The sequence below is a fragment of the Cherax quadricarinatus genome, chromosome 40 (genome assembly GCF_038502225.1).
Source record: "Cherax quadricarinatus isolate ZL_2023a chromosome 40, ASM3850222v1, whole genome shotgun sequence".
In the NCBI taxonomy this organism is placed as follows: Eukaryota; Metazoa; Arthropoda; class Malacostraca; order Decapoda; family Parastacidae; genus Cherax; species Cherax quadricarinatus.
In genome coordinates, this window is record NC_091331.1 from 18,770,588 (window position 1) to 18,791,615 (window position 21,028).

Here is a 21,028-nt window from a genome sequence, read left to right on the forward strand (position 1 = left end):
TTTTCATACTGAAGCTGGAATATATTCCTGATGGGCTTCAAATCTTCAATGCTGTGCAGATTAAATTTTGAATTGGCTTTCAGCTGTGTGTGTGCCCATTTACTAATTGGGATAGTACTCGTTGTCATTTTTAACAAAATGTGCTTCCCAATTTGGGAATAAAGAGCCAGATCTACCTTCACCCTTTCTCCCTAAAATGGGTATCAAGAAAAAAGTGAATGTACCGTATGAACTAAGTAAGAACTAGGGGTGTGCCACAGTTTTGGTGGTTATTTGCTAATTTTTATGGTGTGAGCATCAGCCTTAAACTGAGTATCAGTGGCTAGTGGTCAATTTTTACAGTATCAGTATAGGTGTGTAGCAGCATATTTTCATGGTATCAGCATCGGCCTAAAATGGAGTATTAGTCTGCAAAAATTTTGGTAATGCCCCATCACTATTAAAAATTAAATTAGATGAAGTTGAGAATGAATGTGTAAATAATAAACATGCAAACATTTTATATAATGTATCTAAGGTCTGAATCATTTATTAGCAATCACAGATTAAGCTACAAAGAAATATGTTAATGTTCAACAAGTTCCCTTAAAAATATCACTAATGACCAAACACAAGGAAACAACATATATTGCAAGGTACTTAGACTAGAAAGCCTCCTTACATCCCCTATAAAGAATCAAATCCTATAGTCTAATTAAAAAAGTCAAAATACCAAAACGAAGAAAAATTTTAATTAACAATTCACTCACCTTTTCTCCTTCATTTGGATTTTTATCAGGATGGTACTTAAGAGCCAGCTTACGGTATGCTTTTTTTAATTCATCTGCAGTAGCGCTGGGTTTAACCCCAAGAACATCGTAATATCCAGTTTCCTTCACCATCCTGCCTCCTGAAATGGATATTACAATTTAATAGCTTTGCTAAATCAAGCTGTTCCACCAGATATGACAATGGTTTTCTTGTGGCTTAACACACTTGTAAAATATAGTATATACTAAACTGCACCAAGATCCAATGAAAAACCTAATCAGAACTTCCAACATTTTTTCTAGGCGAGGTCACTACCACTGTATACCTACAAAACACCTTAATAACTTCAGATACACATACAGCATTACCATGCCTCTTCTATCCTTACAGTCCTGCCTAAGACCAGACTTCCTTGTTGATTGCTTTGCCAATCAGGCTATTACTATTAGCAGCCTACAGGCCCACAGTCATCAGAATCTGGCTAAAAGGCATTTGCAGGACTTTCAATCAAATCCCAAAAATTGCTTGCATCCATTAGCAAACATCTAACTGCTCATATTTAACCCCTTATCTGTGGCATAACCAGAAATTAAAATTCCTGTGTGGGGGCAAAATTCTGAAAAATAATAATAAAAATCTTACAGACTAAAATGAGTGGAATCTGATAAAAGCTTAGTTTTATGGAGTGTTAAAAAAAAAAAACCACGAGTCGTTAGTGGCAGTTTTACAATCTACAATGGTACCTTGACTTATGAGTGCCCCAACTTACGAGTTTTCCCGAGTTACAATTTTGATAACGCTGGTAGTATCATCCTGCCAGAATATTCTATAACATATGCAATAAAAGAGAAAATTCTGGAACATGTAATACATGTTCGGCAGGCTGGCTGGCTGGGTGGCCAGCTGGCTGGCTGATTTGCTTTGGCTGTCTCCATCTCTGTTTCTGTCTCCACCTCTCCGCGCGTGTCCCCCCTCGCCTCTCCGTGCGCGTCCCCCCTCGCCTCTCCGTGCGCGTCCCCCCTCGCCTCTCCGTGCGCGTCCCCCCCTCGCCTCTCCGTGCGTGTCCCCCCACCTCTCCGTGCGTGTCCCCCCACCTCTCCGTGCGCGTCCCCCCACCTCTCCGTGCGCGTCCCCCCACCTCTCCGGGCGCGTCCCCCCCCCTCTCCGTGCGCGTCCCCCCACCTCTCCGTGCGTGTCCCCCCACCTCTCCGTGCGCGTCCCCCACCTCTCCGTGCGCGTCCACCCACCTCTCCGTGCGCGTCCACCCACCTCTCCGTGCGCGTCCCCCCACCTCTCCGTGCGCGTCCCCCCACCTCTCCGTGCGCGTCCCCCCACCTCTCCGTGCGCGTCCCCCCACCTCTCCGCGCGCGTCCCCCCACCTCTCCGCGCGCGTCCCCCCACCTCTCCGCGCGCGTCCCCCCACCTCTCCGCGCGCGTCCCCCCATCTCCGTGCGCGTCCCCCACCTCTCCGTGCGCGTCCCCCCACCGTGCGCGTCCCCCCACCGCGCGCGTCCCCCACCGCGCGCGTCCCCCCCACCGCGCGCGTCCCCCACCGCGCGCGTCCCCCCCACGCGCGCGCGTCCCCCCCCACCGCGCACGTCCCCCCACCACGCGCGTCCCCCCACCATGCGCGTTCCCCCCACCTCTCCGCGCGCATCCATCTCTATATCTCTGCCTGTCTCACAGGTACACAAATACAGTAAATTACCTAGGATAACCCCAAAAATCCAGACGAAGTACTATACAGTAGGGCCCCACTTATATGGCAGGTTAGGTTCCAAGCTACTGCTGTAAAGCAGAAATCGCTGTAAAGTGGAACACCCTTTTTTTCCCCTTACAAATGTATACAAATACTAGATAACAAGTTTACACTAACATATATTAAGTTAGCAATAGAACTAGGCATCAAAAAACAATAAAAAATTACAGTACACACATAGTGCACTCATTACTTACCTTAAAATATTTATAGTCTTAATCTAGGGTGAGACAAATAGTATTTATTGTAACAAATCAAGTGTGGTATGTATGGTAGTCAGCCGGGCTACCATACCAGGCCACCCCACCTACACATAATATTCTATTAAATTTAAGCATCCCAGAGCGATAAAATGCATATACAGTTCACTCATTACTTACCTTAAAATATTTGTAGTCTTAATGTAGGGTCAGGGGTGAGTAAACGAGATAAAACTAATAAATGTTAGAATGATAACAAATTCTCACTACAGGCAGCACACTCCACCAATATTCAATACACTAAACCTACTCACCATACAAAACATCCATACTTATTACTGCACCTATTACATACATAGAACACTTAACTCTGATATTAACCCTCCCCTCAAACATCTCCTTGCCAACCTCAACAGAACACATGACCATAACACAGGGCACAGATCACTCTTTGATGTTCCTCGTGTCCATCTCACACTATGCAAAAACTCAATGCACATAAAAGGCCCTAAAATCTGGAATTCATTACCTGTAAATATAAAAGAAACACTACCTGTTTATAAATTCAAGTCTCTTCTCAAAGATCACTTACTCACCCAAAACCAAATAAATACTGAATAACTGAACCTTATAAATTGTATATCTTAAATGTTTCTCACAATTATATCACATAAATGTTAAACCTAAAACCGAATCTAACTTTATTATTTTTTAAATACACTACCTAACAGAATCCTTCATATGACTGAATGCAACCATATGACCTGTCTTTGTAATACTCACTTGTGCTTTATAGTAATCTGTTTACATTAATGTTTTATCACTGATTTCATCATTGCTTAGTTAATCTTAAGTTAATTTTAAGCCAGCCCATAATGCTATGCATAGTATAAGTGGCTTTGGCATGCTGCTCTTATCTGTATTTTTTTGTACCTCTGTATGTGTGCTCAAATTGGAAATAAATAAATAAATAAATAAATAAATAAATAAATGAGTACATGAGAGAGGACAGGTGCAGAGTTATGTAAACAAAGCAGGTGAACGTAAAGTTTTGTAAACAAAGTGTACACGTCTTGTTTGTGTACAAGTTGTCTCTACATTGATACGGTAGAATAAATAAAGAAGAACACTCCCATTCACCATTCATGTAACACCATTTTTAGAAGAAGTGATGCTCTGAGTGAAGGCAATGGAAAAGTCACTATCTGACTTTTTTGGGTTATCCTAGGTTCTCTACACATGCTGTTATGTATGATAATCTATGTAACTATTTGTGTATAGCTGAATAAACTTACATACGAAAGGAATAATTTTCTACAGTTACCCCCAGTAAAACATTTTCTTATATGTTAGACTAGAGAAAATGTTATTCTTGCCGTCACTTGTACAAGTTATGTGGCTACACATATAACCCGCACATAGAAGAGGAGCTTACGACGACGTTTCGGTCCGACCTGGACCATTTACAAAGTCACACTAACGAGAAGTAGAGGTCGGTAGGTAAGGTAAGGTAAAGGTAAAGGTAAAGGTAAAGGGTAAAAGGTAGGTAGGTGCCAGTCAAATACAAAGAAAGGGGAGCACTGCAAGGGAGCTAGGTGCCCACAGAGGGAGAGCAAGAACACAGAGGTGAGGGGGAGGGGAAATAATGAAATGAATAATGAAGGAACAGAAAGACAAGACAGAAGAAAGACAACCCAAAAGAGATTTCAACAAATCTACTACATGACCAGGACCCACAGGTAACCGAATTCCCAAACACTACGAGCAACTACTTGTTGCTACCAACAATATCAAAACCTACAAGAATCTCTAAGACTAGTATCTCCTTATCAGACCACATCTGGATTAACACCATATCCCCTTTAAAATCAGACATAATCACAGACAACACCACAGACCGCTACCCTACCTTTCTCACAACCAAACCTTGGTAAATTGCCCCAAGACACTATTAAAGTTACCTTCAGACTATATAACGAGACAGCTGTTAATAACTTTATAACAGCTATGAATAACATCAACTGGCATAATGAGCTTGAAACACATACAGATACAAATGAATGTATTAGTAATTATCTGAAAAAAACCCACAAGCACTGCCCTAAAAAAAAACTAAACAGATCACAGCTAAGAGACTGAACAGTCCCTGGCTAACACCCAGCATCCTTAAATCCAATAACACAAAGTACCTATAAGAAAAACAGTACAGAATGGGTCAAATAACTAGAGACCATTCTAAACGTTACTTGTCAATCCTTACCAGCCTGATAAGGTCAAAAAAATTATGAGAACAGATTGCATAACATAAAAGGTGATATGAAAAAGACCTGGAAAACACTGAAATTCTAGGAACTAAAAAGATATCCAAAAACAAATTCAGACAAACCCCTACTCCCACCAACTGAAACAGCAAACAGACTCAATGTTTTCTTCTCCACCATAGGAAAGAATCTAGCGAACAAAATCCCAAGCTCAAACACCTGTCCATCAGACTACCTCAATACACTATTCCTAGCCCCAACCAACCCAACAGAAGTCTCACTCATCATCAACACCCTTAAAAACAAGGCACAAAACAATTTTACAAGTACTGTCACCAATTATTGCAACACTAACAAATCCATCGAATCCTCAACCTTCCCAGCCATTCTCAAAATAGCGAGGGTCACACCGATCCACAAAGGAGGTGATCAAGCGGACCTGAATAACTGTAGACCAATATGTATCTAACTTACCTCTGCTCTCTAAAATCTTTGAAAAATTAACCCTTTGACTGTCGCAACCCCAAATCTTGAGGTGTCTCCTGGTGTCGAAAAGTATTTAAAAAAAAAAAAGATTTTTTTTTTCCTTGTGAAATGATAGAGAATCTTTTCGAGATGGTAGACACCAAAGGTACAAAATTTGATGGAAAACTTAAAGAATTATGCTCTTGCGAAGTTAGTGACCTCGGTAATACTATTTACAAATCGGCGATTTTGCCCACTTTGAGCCCTATTTTCGGCTAATTCCATTGTTCCAGTCCATTTGTTCTATCGATCGAGTACAAGAAACTGCCCATTTACCAATTTCAACTACCCAATAACGTGGTCAGAAATTTGCAATTTGGCCAATTTCATGCAAATTAAAAAATATGCCAATTTCAAAATAGGGTCCAGAATGAACAATGCAAACATTCCTGGCTCTAAAATAACATTTTCTTTGTTCATCAGTCACATCTTCAGGCCCCTCTGATATTACTCTTGCTTTCTATTTTGAATTTTTATTCAAACAAAAAATACAAGATTTGCTGGTATGCAGACTACTGCAATATTGTAATAACTGTATAAATAATGTCAACCCATTCATGACTGCATATTAGAATGGCTAGTTGGACATTTATTGAACAATGACATTTGTTTACTTTTGAACATCGGCAAAAATCAAACATTTCCCATAATTTGAGTTCCATTTCAAGGTGCTTTTCATAGTAAAACCAATCAAAATCATCTCCATTTCTATAATATGTTTTCCATTCTATCAAATTATAACCAGCTTTATTTGGCGAGCTGAAAGTGGAGTGGGTGAATGATAAATGTCTTCGGAGGCTTCTTACTTTATTTGCAAAGTTGTGGTGGGTACACAGGCTTGTGTGTTTGTGCCCATGGCCGGGAAGGACCATCCCACGAGGGAGAGAGCTAGTAGGCCTTCTGTCTTGCTGCTTGGCCGCTGAGTGAGTGCGTGTGGGACCAGCGTCCCACTGACTTTGGGCTGGCCTAGAGGGCAGCACTTTAGTGCCGCGAAATATGAACTAAGCTGGCAGACAGCATAGGCTGTCTGTGCAGACAGTACAGGCTGTCTACAAAATGAGACCAAGAAAATGAGAATACAACCATAAATACTATATGAAAATACACCACAAAGTCGGTGTTTTAATCCAAAAAGTTTTTTTTTTCTCATTATGCACTGCATGCTGCAGGATTTTTTTTATATGGTTCACACTGACCACACAGACCCATTCTCTCACATGTGGGCCTACCAGCTTTCTCCTGTTTGATTTGAAGCCACTAGAATTTTTGAGTATATATATGTCAAACACGGTGGCTCGTAAGACGTATATATACAACCAAAACAGTCAAAGGGTTAATTCGTAGACAGATCTATTCCTACCTCATCTCACACAACATACTAAACCCCTGTCAGTTTGGATTCAGGACTAATAAAAGCACAAATGATGCTATTATACACATGCTATAACTAATATACACTGCTCCAGAAGAAAAGTCCCACAGGGAATCTTCACTGATTTATGAAAAGCTTTTGATACAGTTGACCATGATTTGTTGCACATTAAATTAAAACACTATGGTATAAGAGGGCACTCCCTCAACTACCTAAAGTCATACCTTAGTAACAGAAGCCAATGTGTGTTCACAAATGGAGCAAACTCTTCCACTCAACCAGTCACAGTTGGTGTCCCACAAGGAAGTGTCCTTGGCCCACTCCTCTCTCTCATTTACATCAATGACCTACCAAATGCATCACAACTACTCAAACCCATATTATTTGCAGATGACAACATATGTCTTCTCTCACCCAAAACCCCAAAACTAGTCATACTGGCCAACACTGTTTATGCCAAATTGCAGAAAATATCTACCTGGATGATGGCTAATAAGCTTACCCTCAATATTGACAAAACCTATTTCATTCAGTTTGGAAACAGAGCTGCAAATGTTCCACTTAACATAACGCTAAACGGATCACCCATCACAAGACTCACAGAGGGAAAATTCCTAAGAATCCACCTTGACAGTAGCCTCAAAATCCATCACAAGACTCACAAAGGGAAAATTCCTAAGAATCCACCATGACAGTAGCCTCAAAATCCAAACACATATACAACAAATTTCCAAGAAAATCTTTAAGACAGTAGGCATACTCTCAAAGATACGGTACTATATTCCACAATCAGCTCTCCTTGCACTGTATCATTCACTCATCTACCCTTATCTCACATATGGAATTTGTGCACAAGGATCAACAACATTAAATCACCCAAGACCACTAATAACCCAGCAAAAGGCTGCAGTCAGAACAATAAATTCCCACTCCCAACAGCATACTCCACCAATATTCATAAGTCTAAAACTGCTCTGTATTCCCTTGAATGCAGGCGAGAGATATACATGATAATATACACTTGGAAGATCCTGGAAGGATTGGCACCAAACCTGCACACAAAAATCACCCCCTATGAAAGCAAAAGACTTGGCAGGAAATGCAACATTTGCCCCTATGAACAGCAGGGGCGCCACGAGTACATTGAGAGACAACACAATACATGTCCGGGGCCCCAGACTGTTCAATTGCCTCCCAGCATACACAAGGGGGATTATCAATAGACCCCTGGCTGTCTTCAAGACGGCACTGGACAGTCACCTGAAGTCAGTACCTGACCAACCGGGCTGTAGTTCGTATATCAGCTTGTGTGCGGTCAGCAGTAACAGCCTGGTTGATCAGACCCTGAACCACCATGAGACCTGGTCTCAGACCCGGCCACGGGGGCATTGACCCCCAAAACCCTCTCCAGGTAAACCGTAAAGAACATCCATACTTATTCATGTGCCTACGACATACATAAAACACTACGCTCAAACATAAACCCTCCACTCAAACTTCTCACCAACCTTAACAGAACACACAACCATAACACAAGACATCTCTTTTTGATGTACCTCGAGTCCATATCATACCGTGTAAAAACTATGCACATAAAGGGTCCCAAAATTTGGAATTCATTACCAGTAAATACTAAAGTAACCCAGTCTGAACATCAATTTAAGACTTCTCAAAAACCACCTACTCATCTTAAACTAAATACTCAATATTTAACTTTACCAAAAAATCTCCCAATTACCCAAATCTTAAAATTTCAAAACTAGACTCTCAAAGTTTATACACTGATTAACACTACTACATTGTAGTATAAATACCTACCCAAAACAATACTGCCTTACACCCAATTGTAACAATCTCATACTGTAAACTACTTTCAACAACTCGCAATGTTATATTCCCATAAACCATACCATGGATGGGGATAGAACCCGCGATCAGAGAGTCTCAAAACTCCAGACCGTTATATTCCCATAATATAATTTCAACATTTATTTTTGAAACTATTGTAACTGGAGTAAAATTACTGTCGATTATAAATAAAAACAGATGTACAACTTAAACTATGATCAATTTCTTTAGTATTAAGTAGTCTGTAAGCCATTAAATTAAGTCTGCCCATAATGCCCAGGCATGATAAGTGGCTCTTTTTGCACTGGAACTCGTTACTGTAATTTCATAATCTCAATGTAATCTTGCAAGGAAATAAAATTTGTTTGTTTGTTTTTGTTTTGTTTATATGGTAAGGCATGCTACTACAGTACCCTCTCAGATTTTGGCCACTAATTATTGTTTGAAATGTACAATAATAATTAGTAATAATAATATCTATTTCAACAAGTATATGTACAAGGTATACAGTCCTAGCTGACATCAATGACATACTGTATTTTTTTTGTACCTCTGTATGTATGCTAAAATTTTCTAAATAAATAAAATAAAATAAAAATAAATAAATACTACTATATAGAAAGCTGCTTGTTATGCATAGCATTTCGGGCATATTAGGGCAGTTTTGTCCCAGGATGCGACCCACACCAGTCGTGTAACACCCAGGTACCCATTTTGTACTGATGGGCAAACATAAACGTACTATTGTTAAAGGACCCCAATGGAAATAAGTCACTGTCTGACTTTTTTGGGTTATCCTAGGTTCTCTACACATATGCTGCTATGTATGATAATTCTATGTAACTGTATTTGTGTATACCTGAATAAACTTACTTACTATAATATGCCGACTCAGAAATGCTGTGCAACCTAAATTTAATTTAATTATCTCTAAAAAATTATTTCATAAAATATACTTATTCTGTGGCGTACACAGGTTGTATGTGTATTGTAAAATGTAAACTAATGCTGGGTAATATTTATAAACCTTCGCCGAAACATTATACACGGATAATATAGTCCGATAGTCAAGATAATATTCTTGGAATGGACAATATAAAATACTTATAAAATAAAGTTGTTAAATTTAAGAAAGCATGTCGATAATTGCATTATATGTACATGACTCTCCAGTAGTAGGAAAATATGACTTCTGACTCATCGGCGACTTGGGAACATCGGCGAGATGGATAGCAGTGTATAATAATATTAGCAGCATTCCACACAATATATGGGGCTGTTTGTACATAACCTACCTGGGTAATTACCCATTTAATCATTAAATGTTTTATTAATTTTTTCATAGCTCAAGGAAACTCGTTGAAAAAATATTGGAGATCGGACTCGAGCCATTTATCTGTACAAAGGATATTTTAGCCACCTATCGTAATCAATGATACACATGTTCATCACTTCTATTCACTAATGATCACATTTATCACCCCACGTACCTCTCACCTTCAAGATGTTCTCAGAAAATTAACAAAACAGAATGCAAGAACGATGTAGGCAGAATGTGCAGTGTTTTCGTGGCAGCATCGACCAGCAGCACCGCCACGATGTTCATCACCCCCCCCCAGGGTGCCCCCCCCAGGGTGCCCCCCCTCACACACCCCCGGGGACACATCACTATCCTCACTACACTTCCCTGATGCACATTCACCACTTTCCCAGCTGGCTTAATTGAATTTAAATCCTATCCACTACACAAGGTTACTGAACGTGCATATACCACCAGTCAAGGATACTATAATCCACAAAATAGTAATGAAATTCTCATTGTATGAACAGTGAGAGGCACACACCTCTCTATGTATGTAACGCTGTTCACCTCTGAGTGTCTGGATGTCGTCTGTTGATAGAGTGTTGCCGGAGAGGAGGTTTCTAGAGCAGCAGTGTGATAATTGTGTTCCGAGAGCGAAGCTTCCAGACGACACTGAGTGAGCGACGCAAGAGTCACCTGCCGGCCGCCGCCGCCATCATCACTTCCAACACTTTGCTATTAACACATACCTACATTTTATATTTCTAAGTCACATTGGCTGACAAATCATGGATTTTCCCGATTACATTAATACTGTATTTAATCCAAGTTGTTCACCTACTTATTGTACCACATTACCTTGTCACTAATAGCTCGTGTTATCGCCATGGTATGGAGGATAACACATATATAATGTATTTTTTACGAATACATTAATATATTATATAATTCACGTCTCACCTAATGATTCTAGTATCACGTTACCGTGGGATTAATAGCGCTAGTGCCACAGTATAGGAGATAACCTCCCTTAATCTAACTAAACAAACCCTAGTCAAACCTAAGTCTAGGATATGATAATTCACCCCAGATACAAAGTTAAAACAAAATATATTTATTTCCGCCTCAATGTTAAAGTCAGCGTTATATTTTACTGGGGATTTGATAAGGTTTTATTTAGAATTTGTGTACAAAATTTATACTTTTTTATTCGCTATTTATTTTAGGTGCCTGATTTTTACTATGCAAATTTTACAATATAAGTAGGTTGTGCAATGGAGACTGCAGATTTAATCTAGGATAACCCAGTATTCAATGTAAAGTATTTCCATCGAATTTAATTCTGCAGCGGGTATCTCTCGGACCAGCGGTAGAGCATTCGCCCCCCAAATGAAAGAACCCGGATCACAACAAACATAAGAAGGAACACTACTGCAGGCCTACTGCCCAAGCTAAGCTAGTTCAACTCACACCCACACCCACACTCACACCCACACCCACACACCCACGCCCACACTCACACCCACTCATGTATTTATCTAACCAATTTATAAAGCTATTCAAGGTTTCAGCTTCAATACCTCTACTTGGGAGTTCCACTCATCCATAACTCTTATTACCAAACCATTGCTGGGTAGGTGGTGCTTTGCCTGGTTGAGTATCATGTATGCTAATGTTTCAGAAATTTTGTGGTTTCCAGTGTTACGTTCTATTGTGTTGGTGACGGCGATTAGCGAGGCTTCTAGACACCGTCGGTGTCTAAAGCCTTGTTCAGTGAGAACGAGTTGTGCCTCATCCCAGTTCATCAAATGCCCCGTGGAGTCTCTGTGGAGGACACAGGCGTCTCTGATACTGGCATTTCGATGCTCGTTCAGAAGGACAGCAAGATCTCTTCATGCTTCGCCCATATATTTCTTGGGACAAAATCCGCAGGGTGTGGTGTAGACGTCTGCTGTGGAAGTTAGAGGTGTGAGGCTGCGTATCACTTTGTTCAGTGGTGACCTGTACTTTGCTCTGTGAAGACTTGTCTAGTGTGCTCTCTGTGAATCTGAAGCAAGATATCCTATCTTGAGCAAATTTACCAGCAGGTTAAGGAGGAACTGAGGGTGGCTAAGCTTGAGATACAGGGATGAGGAAAACAAGAGGATTCGTAGTAATCCTCCTGTTGTGAATCCTCAAGCCAAGAAAGGAACCTGGACAGTGGCTGGAAAGCATGGGACAAAGTTAAGGATCAAGAGGATGGATGAAGAAGTAGAAACAACAACGATCCAGGAGACTTGTGGAAACATCGAACCCTTTCTCCATGCTACCTTATGAATGTGAGTCGACTACTAGGAACGTCACGACAGACGACACCAAGGAAGGTAAAAACATTGTTCTTGTTGGGGATAGCCAGATTAGGTACATGGATAGGGCCTTCTGCTTGAAAGATAGAAGTAGGAGACAAAGGGTTTGCTTTCTTGGGGCTGGGATGGAGGATATTGTTAGCCGGCTTGACAAGATCATGAATGGTAATGGGATCAATCCTATTATCTGCCTCAGTGCTGGAGGCAATGATGTAGGCAAGCGTAAAAGTGAGGATTTAGTTAGAAGGTATAGGGCAGCAATAGACATAATTAGGAAGAAGGGGGGCACCCTGTTATATGTGGCATTTTGCCAAGAAGGGGTGTTGGAAATGAATGGTTGTCCAGAGCAATTGGTATTAATTGTTGGCTGGACAAACACTGTAAGGATAATGCAGTACCATTCATTGACAACTGAGACCACTTCTATGGTAGAAATGACATGTATACCAGGGATGGGGTTCACTTATCCAGGGTAGGTGTGGGTTTTCTTGCTAGCTCAGTTGAGGGTGTCGTAAGGACTTTAAACTAGAATTAATTAGAGGTATGGGTTTAGGAATGGAAACCCCTCAAGGAAGGTTCCTTGATGTTGGTGAGGGGCTCTTGATTTAGGGAATTGGATCTGTACTCCAGTTCCCCGAATTAAGCCTGGATGCCTTCCACATCCACCCCCCAGGCGCTGTATAATCCTCCGGGTTTAGCGCTTCCCCCTTGATTATAATAATAATAATTAGGAATGGAAAATAATGAGTGTGGATATACTGACTTAGGCTTTGATATGATGAATCTTAATAATAGCAGTCATGGAGTAACACTGGGTAATGATAATTACAGAAATTGTGTAAAAACGAAGGTGAATAGGAAAAAGGTGCAGAAGAAATAACATATGAATGTATTTTATGCTAACACTCGTAGTGCAAGAAATAAGATTAATGGATTACGTTTGGAAGCGTGTGCTGGGAACTTTGATGTCATTGCAATAACTGAAACATGGTATAATTTAAAGAGTCGGGATATGATTGCTGAGTGTCATATTCAGGGGTTTAAGTTGCTTCATGTGGATATATATAACGGGAAAGGGGGTGGAGTTGCATTATATGTACGAGAAAATATAAATTGTTGCATAAAAGCAAGTATAAAAATAGATGGAGTAGTAACAGAATCTGTTTGGGTAGAGTTTCTAGGTCAAGAAAAACTAATTCTAGGTGTAATATATCGACCTCCAGGCTTAGATCACGATAGAGGGAGACTTCTTTGGGACGAAATTGTTAGGGCTCCTAGACACAATAACGTAGTGATAGCAGATTTTAACTAGTCAAATTGACTGGACTTCTTTGACCGGTAATCTGGAGTCCAGTGACTTTATGGAAGTAGTTCAGGACTGTTTTCTGAAGCAGTGTGTAACAGAGCCTACCAGGGGTAATAATTTGCTTGACCTGGTCTTATCAAATAAGGAAACACTCGTAAATAATCTGGAGACAGCTGAAGAGCTTGGCGCAAGTGATCACAAATACATTACTTTCAGCATTACCTGGGAATACGAGAATATTGATAATACACGAACTTCCCCCACACTCACAACTGGCTCTTCCTCACTCCTACAAGATGTTATTCCTCCTTGCCCTATACACGAAATCACAGCTTCCCTATCTTCATTAACATTCAACAATTCCTCAAGAAGATGGAGGGAATATTTTGAGGAATTGTTGAATGTTGATGAAGATAGGGAAGCTGTGATTTCGTGTATAGGGCAAGGAGGAATAACATCTTGTAGGAGTGAAGAAGAGCCAGTTGTGAGTGTGGGGGAAGTTCGTGAGGCAGTAGGTAAAATGAAAGGGGGTAAGGCAGCTGGGATTGATGGGATAAAGATAGAAATGTTAAAAGCATGTGCTGATATAGTTTTGGAGTGGTTGGTGCTATTATTTAATAAATGTATGGAAGAGGGTAAGGTACCTAGGGATTGGCAGAGAGCATGCATAGTTCCTTTGTATAAAGGCAAGGGGGGCAAAAGAGAGTGCAAAAATTATAGGGGGATAAGTCTATGAAGGGGTTTAGTTATAGGTAATACATATTTTAAGAAAAAAAGGATTAAGTGTACAAGATATGATGTAGGGCGAAATGACAGTAGTTTGTTGGATTATGTATTGGTAGATAAAAGACTGTTGAGTAGACTTCAGGATGTACATGTTTATAGAGGGGCCACAGATATATCAGATCACTTTCTAGTTGTAGCTACACTGAGAGTAAAAGGTAGATGGGATACAAGGAGAATAGAAGCATCAGGGAAGAGAGAGGTGAAGGTTTATAAACTAAAAGAGGAGGCAGTTAGGGTAAGGTATAAACAGCTATTGGAGGATAGATGGGCTAATGAGAGCATAGGCAATGGGGTCAAAGAGGTATGGGGTAGGTTTTAAAATGTAGTGCTAAAGTGTTCAGCAGAAGTTTGTGGTTACAGGAAAGTGGGTGCGGGAGGGAAGAGGAGCGATTGGTGGAATGATGTAAAGAGAGTAGTAAGGGAGAAAAAGTTAGCATATGAGAAGTTTTTACAAAGTAGAAGTGATGCAAGGAGGGAAGAGTATATGGAGAAAAAGAGAGAGGTTAAGAGAGTGGTGAAGCAATGTAAAAAGAGAGCAAATGAGAGAGTGGGTGAGATGTTATCAACAAATTTTGTTGAAAATAAGAAAAAGTTTTGGAGTGAGATTAACAAGTTAAGGAAGCCTAGAGAACAAATGGATTTGTCAGTTAAAAATAGGAGAGGAGAGTTATTAAATGGAGAGTTAGAGGTATTGGGAAGATGGAGGGAATATTTTGAGGAATTCTTAAATGTTGATGAAGATAGGGAAGCTGTGATTTCGTGTATAGGGCAAGGAGGAATAACATCTTGTAGGAGTGAGGAAGAGCCAGTTGTGAGTGTGGGGGAAGTTCGTGAGGCAGTAGGTAAAATGAAAGGGGGTAAGGCAGCCGGGATTGATGGGATAAAGATAGAAATGTTAAAAGCAGGTGGGGATATAGTTTTGGAGTGGTTGGTGCAATTATTTAATAAATGTATGGAAGAGGGTAAGGTACCTAGGGATTGGCAGAGAGCATGCATAGTTCCTTTGTACAAAGGCAAAGGGGACAAAAGAGAGTGCAAAAATTCTAGGGGGATAAGTCTGTTGAGTATACCTGGTAAAGTGTATGGTAGAGTTATTATTGAAAGAATTAAGAGTAAGACGGAGAATAGGATAGCAGATGAACAAGGAGGCTTTAGGAAAGGTAGGGGGTGTGTGGACCAGGTGTTTACAGTGAAACATATAAGTGAACAGTATTTAGATAAGGCTAAAGAGGTCTTTGTGGCATTTATGGATTTGGAAAAGGCGTGTGACAGGGTGGATAGGGGGCAATATGGCAGATGTTGCAGGTGTATGGTGTAGGAGGTAGGTTACTGAAAGCAGTGAAGAGTTTTTACGAGGATAGTGAGGCTCAAGTTAGAGTATGTAGGAAAGAGGGAGATTATTTCCCAGTAAAAGTAGGCCTTAGACAAGGATGTGTGATGTCACCGTGGTTGTTTAATATATTTATAGATGAGGTTGTAAGAGAAGTAAATGCGAGGGTCTTGGCAAGAGGCGTGGAGTTAAAAGATAAAGAATCACACATAAAGTGGGAGTTGTCACAGTTGCTCTTTGCTGATGACACTGTGCTCTTGGGAGATTCTGAAGAGAAGTTGCAGAGATTGGTGGATGAATTTGGTAGGGTGTGCAAAAGAAGAAAATTAAAAGTGAACACAGGAAAGAGTAAGGTTATGAGGATAACAAAAAGATTAGGTGATGAAAGATTGGATATCAGATTGGATGGAGAGAGTATGGAGGAGGTGAATGTATTCAGATATTTGGGAGTGGACGTGTCAGCGGATGGGTCTATGAAAGATGAGGTGAATCATAGAATTGATGAGGGGAAAAGGGTGAGTGGTGCACTTAGGAGTCTGTGGAGACAAAGAACTTTGTCCTTGGAGGCAAAGAGGGGAATGTATGAGAGTATAGTTTTACCAATGCTCTTATATGGGTGTGAAGCATGGGTGATGAATGTTACAGCAAGGAGAAGGCTGGAGGCAGTGGAGATGTCATGTCTGAGGGCAATGTGTGGTGTGAATATAATGCAGAGAATTCGTAGTTTGGAAGTTAGGAGGAGGTGCGGGATTGCCAAAACTGTTGTCCAGAGGGCTGAGGAAGGGTTGTTGAGGTGGTTCGGACATGTAGAGAGAATGGAGCGAAACAGAATGACTTCAAGAGTGTATCAGTCTGTAGTGGAAGGAAGGCGGGGTAGGGGTCGGCCTAGGAAAGGTTGGAGGGAGGGGGGTAAAGGAGGTTTTGTGTGCGAGGGGCTTGGACTTCCAGCAGGCATGCGTGAGCATGTTTGATAGGAGTGAATGGAGACAAATAGTTTTTAATACTTGACGTGCTGTTGGAGTGTGAGCAAAGTAACATTTATGAAGGGATTCAAGGAAACCGGCAGATCGGACTTGAGTCCTGGAGATGGGAAGTACAGTGCCTGCACTCTGAAGGAGGGGTGTTAATGTTGCAGTTTAAAAACTGTAGTGTAAAGCACCCTTCTGGCAAGACAGTGATGGAGTGAATGATGGTGAAAGTTTTTCTTTTTCGGGCCACCCTGCCTTTGTGGGAATCGGCCAGTGTGTTAATAAAAAAATAACTGTAAAAATTACTGATTTTCGTTCTGCCGTGTATAATGTACTTAGGGAACACTTGTCTAATCTCGACTGGGGTAATATAGCTAATAATATTACTGATGATCATACTTACGATTACGAAGGGATCTGCGCTTATGAATTTTTTCTTAATAATGCACAACGTGCTTAGAGTATATAATCCCCAAAGAGAAATTAGGTCAAATAATAACGATGCCAAATGAGTTAGCAGGAGGCTAAAGCACCTATTAGAAGTAAAAAAAAATGAGATTATAAACGTGACTATGAAATTAAGGTTGCTAATGAATCAAAGATTAATCTAAAAGGGTTCTTTCAAGTGTATAGGACGAAGGTGAGAGAAAAAGTAGGACCTCTGAAAATTGGGAATGGACAGATGACGGATAACGAACTGGAAATGTGTTCTCTATTTAATGATTATTTTTTATCAGTCTTTACACAAGAAGACATAAATGAGATTCTAGAAATTAACAATTATTCAGTTAATGAAAAATTCAAATTAACTAATATTACTGTCACGAGGGACATGGTTATCAAACAGATAGATAAACTGAAACAAAATAAGTCCCCGGGACCCGACGAACTTAATCGGCCATTAATGAGCGTGTTTAATGCGTCCATCCTAACTGGTGTTGTGCCAAAGTAAGTAAGTAAGTAAGTTTATTCAGGTATACACAAATACAGTTACATAGAATTATCATACATAGCAGCATGTGTGTAGAGAACCTAGGATAACCCAAAAAAGTCAGACAGAGTGACTTATTTCCATTGGGGTCCTTTTACCTTATTATTATAATATAAAGGTTATAATATTTTCTTATTATTCTACAATGAAGATAACATCTTATTATCATACTAAAAAGACTATCTACTACACCAAGGTCATTAAGACTATCTACAATACGAGGGTCATTACTAGGAATAAGGTAAAAAAATTACACGTATGTTAGCTAAAAAGTAGAAAATCATTCCCCTCCCTTTCTGTAGCTACATTCATCAGACACCTTTTGGCACTCTTCTTGAACTGGTTCATGCTATGACTGTCTTTGACATGTGCGGGCAGTCTGTTCCATTCCTTTATTGCTGTACAATAAAAGGTGTTTGAAGCCTGGCCACTGACTGTGGGTACTACAAAGTTGTGCTCTCTCCCCCTAGTACTATGATTGCTTTGGTTCCCAACCTTGACAAAATTGACAGCAAGATATTCTGGACACTGTTTGTGAGCAATTTTATAAACATGATTTAGCTTCAGTTGTTTTACTCTGTCTTCAACATTCAGCATATCCAACTGCTGTAATTTATCCTGGCCTACATGTTCTCTTGGTCCCAACCCCAGGATGAATCTTACGATTTGTTCTGGGTGATTTGCAGTCTATCTTTCAGTTTTTTTGTCAAGGCAGAGTACCAAGAAGAGCAAGCGTAATCCATATGGCATTGTATAAGGGCTAGACATAGGGTCCTGCGAGCCTCAGTAGGTAGACTCTGTGCTTGTCTATACAGGAACTTCAGTCTGGCATTCGCTTTCTTTACTACACTGTTCCCTATCAATTCTCCTGACATGCATGGGTCAAAGGGGATTCCCAAATATTTTACTGATGAGACCAAAGTGATGGGCTCCCCATTACATTGAACATTAAAATTATTTACCCTTCTCAGTTTATGTTTCGTGCCAAAGAGAATGGCTTCAGTTTTCCCTAGGTGTAATGACAGTTTGTTGTCTACTAACCATTTGCTGCAGGACTCCAGTTCCAGTGTTAAAACATTAGCAATATCTTGTGGGTCTTTACCTGACACTAACAGAGCACTGTCATCTGCATACAGTAGGAGTTTGCACTTGACACTGATAGGCATATCATTGACATAACATAAGAATAATAAGGGACCCAGAATACTACCTTGGGGAACTCCACATGTTATCGGCAGGGGTTCTGATTCTGTTTTGTTGATTTTGACTATTTGTCTCCTGTTGCTAAGGTAGGACTTAAACCAGTCTACAGAACCTATACCGATAGCTTGAAGTTTATTACATAATATATTGTGGTTGACAGTATCGAAGGCCTTTTGCAGGTCTAAGGTTACCATACCTATGAGGTTCCCCTTTGACATTTCAGTTCTCAGGTAATCCATCAGATTAATAAGGGAGGTGTCGGTTGAGTAGGATCTTCTAAAGCCCGATTGATAGCTATGGAGAATGTTGTTGTCATTAAGGTACTTAACTACTTGAGAATACACCGCCCTCTCTAGAATTTTAGATATTATACTGAGTATACTAACAGGCCTATAGTTGCTTACATCAGACCTACTATTTTTCTTGAAGATAGGAGTAACTCTGGCCTCCTTGAACCCCTCCGGTACGGTATTAGTGGTGATTGATAGATTTATTATGTGAGCAATAGGGATTGACAGTTCAGAAGCACCATCTTTTAGGAACTTAGACGGGATGTTATCAGGGCCTGTGCTCTTAGTTGGGTTTAACCTGCTTAGTTCTTTTTGAATAAAGTCATGAGATACACTTACTAGTTGACAACTGTTTGGGGTTACCCCTTTATTGGTATAGTATGTTTGAAACTTATCAGAGTCTGTGTTAAAGGTATTTGATGCAGCTGGTAGTTTACTTACTAGTGTTGATGCAACAGATGTGTAGTATGAATTAAAGCAATTTGCCACCTTAGATGTTTCGTGGCATACCTCATTATCGATAGTAAGTGCTATGTTAGACCTATCTACTGGCTTATGGCTATACCCCAACTGTTTTAGTTGTTGCCAGAGCTTTCTGGAGTTATGCTTATACTCTTCAATTTTTGAGCAGTAGTGCTTTGCCTTTGCTCCTTTTATAAGTCTCTGTACTCTGTTCCTCACCCTTTGGAATTCATTTAGTGCTGCAATATCCTGTATGTTTGCTTTAAATCTTTCTAGCAGCTGGTCTCTGAATTTCATATTATCTAATATCTCAGTATTCATCCAGGGTTCAGTTCTTCGTTTAATCCTAACCTCTTTAACTGGTGCAATATTATCAAGGATGGTAGTGAACATTGTTTTGAATTTTTCCCAGGCATCGTTTGCGTCCGTGCAACTTGTTATCTCTGTCCAGTCACAATTGTGTAGCCTATTTACCAGTGTTTCTTTACTGTAGTTTCTAGTTGACCTCATTTTTATTGTCCTGTGTAGGCCTATCCTATCCCTAGTGATTTTCCTGGTGCAGTAAATGATGAAATGATCACTAAGACCTGTGGTAATGACGCCTGACTGACTAATGTTCTCAGAGCGGCTACAAAGTATGTGGTCAATTAGGGTGGCTGAGAACTGTGTGATCCGGGTTGGAGTATTAATTAGTTGAGTGTAACTATTTAATCCTAGAATTTGCTTATACCTTTTGCATAGCCCGTTATTTTGCTGCTGAAAACAGATATTGATGTTGAGGATAGCTAATGTAGTTCCTATATTTAAATCAGGGGATAAGTCCATTCCATCAAATTACCGTCCAATAAGCCTGACGTCTATAGCAGGCAAATTATTAGAATCAGTTATAGCTGATATTATTAAAAGTCATCTTCAAGAGCATAATTTGATTAATGAATCTCAGCATGGGTTCACGAGAGGTCATTACTGTCTGACAAATTTACTGACGTTCTTCAATAAAACATTTGAGGCAGTAGAGTCTACTGCCTCAAATGTTTTATTGAAGAACGTCAGTAAATTTTGCACTGATGAAACAGGAGATTCCATACTTGCAAGGTACTCACTGTTTCCTTCATCGTCATGCTTTGGCATCAAAAACCTTGCCTCCAAAATTGAAGAAAGTCCTTGATACTTCAGTAAAGATCATCAATTGGATTAGGGGTCGTGCTCAAAATCACCGCCTTTTTAAGTCACTTTGTGAAGATCTTGGAAGGGAACATACAATTTTACTTTTCCACACAAAAGTCCGATGGCTCTCCCGTGGGAGAGTTTTAACCCGCTTCTTCGAAC

General features: G+C 40.2%; 1 long non-coding RNA gene across 1 annotated transcript; it reads right to left on the reverse strand.

The window, feature by feature from the left end:
- Positions 1-739: 739 nt before the first annotated feature.
- LOC128687416 (uncharacterized) lies at positions 740-11,083 on the reverse strand. The gene is made up of 2 exons (XR_008406836.2): positions 10,560-11,083; positions 740-889 (listed from the first exon to the last, which is right to left on the reverse strand). It is a non-coding gene; the product is annotated as an uncharacterized lncRNA (long non-coding RNA).
- Between the last annotated feature and the right edge of the window lie 9,945 nt (positions 11,084-21,028).